The sequence below is a fragment of the Juglans regia genome, chromosome 4, assembly GCF_001411555.2.
Source record: "Juglans regia cultivar Chandler chromosome 4, Walnut 2.0, whole genome shotgun sequence".
NCBI lineage: Eukaryota > Viridiplantae > Streptophyta > Magnoliopsida > Fagales > Juglandaceae > Juglans > Juglans regia.
Window position 1 is genome coordinate 11,765,630 of NC_049904.1, and position 6,608 is coordinate 11,772,237.

A 6,608-nucleotide genomic window follows, 5' to 3' on the forward strand; every position below is an offset into this window, starting at 1 on the left:
GGAAAAGTTTGCAAGCAGCTTTAGGCACTAAGTTGAAGTTTAGTACTGCATATCACCCTCAAATTGACGGTCAATCAGGGTGCACTATTCAGGCTCTTGAGGTTATGTTGCGGTCATGGAATTTCAGGGAAGTTGGGAGAATCATCTGCTGCTAATTGAGTTTGCTTATAATAACAGTTTTCATTCCTCCATTCGGATGGCCCCGTATGAAGTTTTGTATGAAAGGAAGAGTAGATCACCTTTGTGTTGGGATGAAGATGGCGAGAGCAAATTGTTAGGGCCTAAGATCATTCAAGAAATGAAGGATCAAGTTCGGTTTATAAGGACTAAAATAGCGGAAGCACAAAGTCGCTAGAAGAGTTATGCAGATACAAGAAGAAGAGACTTATCCTTCGAAGTAGGTGATTGGGTTTATCTCAAAGTCTCTCCTATGAAGGGTGTTAAGTGCTTTGGTAAGAAGGGAAAACTTAGTCCAAGGTATGTTGGCCATTTTCAGATTGTAGAGAAAGTTGGGCTTGTCGCTTATAGAGTTGCATTGCCGGATTATTTTGGGGAAGTTCATGATGTGTTCCATGTGTCATCGTTGAAGAAGAGTTTTGGACAACAAAAGCCACGTTTTGTTGACCCTGGACGCATTCAACTTCAGCCTAACCTTATGAAGTTGCTCCGACGCAAATTGTGGGTTGGAAGGAGCAAAAATTAAGGTCTATGACAATACCTTTGGTGAAGGTGTCATGGGGCGATCCATTGGCTCAAGATTTCTCTTGGGAGAGAGAAGCCTACTTGAGGGAGCAACATCCGTATTTGTTCGATTGATTCTGGCAGTATGTTCTTAAGTCTGCTCTTAGTTGAATCTTATTCCTGTCTTAGCCTTAATGTTTGACCTTGCTAATTTCGATGACGAAATTTTATTTAAGGGGGGAGGATGTAACACCCCGTATTTTAGTGTATTTTTACTAAAGGAATTATTTTTATGGATTCAAAAATTTATTCTCTTGTTTTAAAATTGGTTGGATTTTTAGTGGGTTTATTTTTATGATTTTAATTTTGTGAAAATTATTTTGAAGTGCTTTTTTTTTTTTTTTTTTTTATAATTAATTATTGTTATACATTTAAATTGCTTTTCATATTTAATTAACTTATTTTTGGGTTTAATTATTTTATTTTCATTTTATCATTACGTTTAAATTATTTTAATTAACTTGTTGTTTTGAAATCATTTCAGTTGGATCATTTTTGTGACCCAAGATGTGAGGACTGGACCTCATTTATTTCCCTCCATTTTCTCTTTCCTTTTTTTCTTTCTTCTTTTCTTTTCTTTTCTTCTTTCTTCCTCTGCTTTCCCGTGCGACGCAGTCCCCCTCCCTCTCTCCCATGCACTTCTCTCTCTCCACCCAGCCAGCATTGCGCGCCGCCATGCACCTCACCGCCCCACCCATCAGCTTCCCCACCAGCCGGCAACCACCTCCCTCCGTTTCCAGCTCCTCCATCGCCACCGATAGCCCCCAAGCCCAACACCAAGCTGCGGCACCTCTTGTGTTCGCGCGCCGCCGTTGCACCACCTCCGGCCACCACTTCATCCTCGATCTCCTAGCAACCCAATGGACCCAACCCCAGCTCTGATCTGTCACTGAAGAAGCACTTCCAACCCCATTTCCGATTTGGGTATTTTTGGTCTTCAACCACCCATTGCGTCGCCACTCACGGCCAACCATCACCACCACTAGCTTCACCGACATCTCTAAGCCCTTCCCTATCAATCTTGGGTCTTCGTTTATATCCGTTCAAAAGTGAGTTTTTGAGACCCCCGGCCACAGTGCATTTTGCATTGTTACATTGCTGAGCCGCCACTTCTTGTAGCTCCGTGATCTTTCAGAAATTACTATATAGCACTGTAAGTATTTCTCCAAAGAACTTTCGTGATTTAAATGTATTTTTGCACTAACTCATTTCACTGTGATCTGGTTGGTTTTGCCAGACTGAGTTCGAGGAGTAAGGGGGTCGGATGGTTTAGCGGAGGAAGTTTGTTTGTGTATTTGGACTGTGTTGAATTGTTGGTTGGGATTGGTGTAGTACATGTACATTGCATAATTGCGCTCATGATCATGTTTGTACATGAAACTAGATTTTTGTGTAATTGCATTCATGTTCATGTGTTTATTGAAAACTGGGTTTTCATGTGAACGGATTTCTGGGTGCATGTGTATCACAACCCCAAGCCGAGAATGGGCATTATCTCGGTGGAGCTCCTCTGGTCACTCGGGAGCGGAATATACTAAGTGACGTTCCCAGGATTGTCGCTGGGCGACAATGGGATCGGACTAGATGGTCTCGTGCCAACTCCGTGGCCCCTCTGCTAGCGGGGGCTAGAGGATGCTTGGCCATGAACGCGCTGGGCGCGGAACTGGGCATCGCTTCTTGTGTAGTGAGTGCTTGGCCACGAACGCGCTGAGCGCTGAACTGGGCATCGCTACGAAGCCAGGACGTGCGGATGGTCCCTAGGGGAGATCATGGTGTATATGGTAATAATGGATTAATGGGCTATTTTCTGGGAAAATAGCGTGTGTTGAATAAAAGGATTTTATGTGAATCATTTTCTGGGAAAATGTTTTACGGATATTTTGGGCCAAATGAGATTTTGGCGTGTGTTGGAAAATACTCATTTTCGGGGAAAATGATATTTTGAGAATAAAGCATATGTCATCATATGCATGTATGTTGGTTGCATTAATGCATTTTTATTCCTGAGGGTTGTTCGAGTTATACTTACCTGCAGTACCATTTTGTGGTAACGCAGATTTTGATGCAGATGAAGAAGAGGGTGAGCCTGAGGATTCGGCTCCGCCCGAGGAGTGATTTGATATCACTCATTTTATTGAGACTTGTATTATTTATTTTGGGATGACTGTATAATTTCTAAACCTTTTTACAGATTGTTTAAATTGTGTTTAAATTCTGGTACTTAGTAGACTTAATTATCCACTGTGTTCTTATTGTACACTATTGCATGTACGCACACATGGCACTATCGTTGGGATGCGTGATCGTGTTTTCATCATCCTGGCGTCTCGATTCTCATGTTTCCTTACATGGGGGTCGGGGGCGCCACATAGTGGGTCAGGTATCTTCTTAGTCAAAGGTGCATAGTGATTGGAAATGAATGAATGTGTCACTAGAATCAAATAAAATGGAGGCATGACGTGAAAATAACCAAAATTTACCTATTTGAATTTCGTAATGACTTAAACTATAAGGGTCATGATAAACGTGCAAGTGTGGCATCTTTTTATATCAACTCTCAAATCAGGGAAAGTACCTATGACTACATCGTTTGACATTGTAGAATCGTCAGGAGTAGGAGAATATACTCTTGTTGTAGCTCCCATCCTTTGTTCTTCGCTCGTTCCTGGTAGACCGGGTGTAACGCCTCGATCCCGAAAGTCCAGAGAGTTAGCTCTTAATACTTAATATCAACTTCAATAACGCAACTATAAACTCAAGAAAACTCCATGAAATATTAATTCATTTACTCAACCCAAATATCTATGTTCTTTCATAAGGACAACAAAGAAGTTCTTAATAACATAAATTTAAAACTCTCCAAAGACTCGAGAATATCCCTAACTCACCAAATGAAAATAACCGAAAATAAATTAATTTACTAACTACAACTCTCAAATAAGCACTTGTACCCTCGGACACTTATTCCACTATGATCATCACACCATGCTAAAACTTTCTACTTTTATTCTCCAGCTGAACCATCAAAATTATCTGAAAAATATTTGAAGATAAGGGGTGAGTTATCAACAACTCAGTAAGCAGAAAACATATACTAGTGTGCAAACATGAGCATTTACAGAGTTCAGAATGCAGAACAAAATACTTTTACTTTCAAAATGTAGAACCAGAACATGTTATCAAAAATATCAGAGTGAAAGTTTTAGAAAATATTCTTATTCAAAGTCTTTTGGCATAGCATAACTGACAACCATTATACCAGAACATCATATCACATTAGAGGCCATGTTTAACCACCGTGGTAGGGTTGTGCAAACCCTGGTAGCTAACCTAGCAGAAACAGAATGTGAATCTTCTTCTTATTTATTCTCGAAGCCCCGAGTGTGCACACAAGAAAGACCACCAGAAAAACCACTTTGTTTCCAAAGTGGGTGCACCAGAAACAGAACAGTTGGTACCAACCCAAACAGAAGCCACTATTAGAACCCATGGTAGGACAAATAGATCACCAACCACAAACCAAATTCCGATTCTGAATGTCATGCCAAAAGTTTTCAGAAATCACATCATATTAGAGTACATAACATCTTCAGAACAGAACAAAATCAGATCACAAAAATATAATTTATGCACAAAATTTCATATTCGCTTTCTTTTGCACAGTTCAGAAAACAATTGCCAGAAAATAAGCTCATGTTTACACCAGTCATGCCAGAAAAGTACTTTATTCTTGAACAAAATCTCATGAGTAATGCAGAACAAATAACTGAAGTAGTTCAAATTTTTTTTCATAACAGCACATGCATGCTTTTCAAAAATCAATCTCAACCCATTTTATTTTTATGCAAAGTCTAGCATAGGAACCCCACTTACTTGGACTTCTTAACTTTTCGGAATTTCTCCACAACAGTACTGAACTAAAAATCAATCTTCACCTATAAAATTGTCATGTAACTCCCATAATTTTCAATCGAATAGTATTTTGATTCTTAAACCTGAAACACTAAAATAACCTGTTTTTCCTAAATGTATAAAATTCTCTTAATCCAAAAAAATACCATCGCTTTTCAAAATCCTCGATATTCACTTAATTTTGCCGACTAAAAATATTAAAACCTAACTTATTTATTATTGAAAACAAACTATAAAGTTTAATACTATATAATATAATCATCCCAAAATATTTTAAAATAAACCGTAACTATTTTTTTTTTAATAGACTAACCATAGCTAAAGTGTAAAAATAACATTACACCATTATCATTTACTCTTAAAATAAATCTTTACTAAATAACATTTTAAATTACTTAAATGATTTATGTGATCATGATTAAAAAAAAAAAGTTTATTAACACATATTAAAAATTTTAAAACACATTAACACAGCTTGCAGTTCAAAGGGAAAAATAGCAATTAACGATATTAGTGTAAAATATGGCTTAGAAGCATGCAATTACAGTGTTACACTCACGTAAAAACAAAACTCCTTGAATGAAAATAGAGACTACGTACGCGATAGAGGTTCACCGTGAAGAGTGGAGTTGCGACGGAGTTGGGTGCGGTGGGCGATTGTGGTTACTAGGCCGGTGCACTAGAAGAGAGAGAGTGAGGAGCGAGAAAGAGAGAATGGAGAGTGAGAGTTGCGCAAGAGAGAAAATAGAGAGGGAGAGAAACCACACAGGATACTCACCGAGGGCAACGATGAGGCGGCGACAAGGTGATTGGGCAGTGGCAGATCACGGAGTGGTTGGGGTGTCAGCGTCACTGGGCTTCCCTTTGCCGTGGTTGGTGGCACCGAACAAGATGAAGTGCCCTGTTTTGAGATGCAAAAATAGAGGTCCTTCGGTGCATTTGAGGGTGGTGTTATCCGATGTGGGTTCACGGCTGGCTATGGCAGTGAGGTCTGGGCAGAAGTTTACGTGGGGTGGATGAACCGGAGTGACAAGGTGGTACGACTGGGTGGCCAGTGGCTGAGCTGGGGGTGTTGCGCTACTGGGCTTCGCACGGGAAGGATGTTCCCAATGGCAAATGACTGCTGCTACTAATCTCCCACATTGGTTGAACGTGGAGGCTTGCGGGTTGAGTGGTTTCTTGGGTGCGGTGGTGAAAGGCAGCGTTGTGGAGGATCTCGGCACTTTGGGGTGGTTTGTGGAGGTGCAGAAGTCTAGCAGCAGCAACATGGAGGAGTTATTGCTTCACTGAAACTCAGGTGGCGGCACTTTAGCTTAGGTTGGAGATGATCACTACGTGCTTGTGGTGTTGTGCCATGTGCGTGAAGTGTGTAACGCATATATGGAAAGAAACTGATAAAAAATCCTAGAGATACAAATGGTAGAAAAATTGTCGTGGGGAAAACTGACTCAAGTGTAGCTGTAGTTGAGGGAGGTTCTCTGTGCATGAGATCGATGATGCTTAAATAGGTTGTTGAAACCCTAGAAAAAAAAATGTTAGGAAGAAGCGTGCATGGCGTGATCTCACCGGTTTGGCTTTAGGGCTCGCTAAAAAGTATTTGGGCCATGACTTACGTCCAAACTAGTCTAATTCGTTCCATCACTATACAAGAGGAAGATTGTAGAGGAACCTCTTTGTCCAATCTGTCAACAAACAGAAGAAACTCTAGGTCATGTTTTGTGGGCTTGTTCATCTGGACAGGATGCATGGATGTTAGGAAGTAGAAATCTGCAATCACTCATGAAGAGTTTGGAGATATTTTTATGTATATGCTACAGAGAATAGGTAAAGCTGAAATCTATTTGTTTGCAGAAATTGCTAGAATGTCATGGACAAGAAGAAACAAGATGCTTTTTGAAGACTCTTTTTTAGCCCCTTCCATTTTGATGCAAAAAGCAACACAGGCGTACACTGAG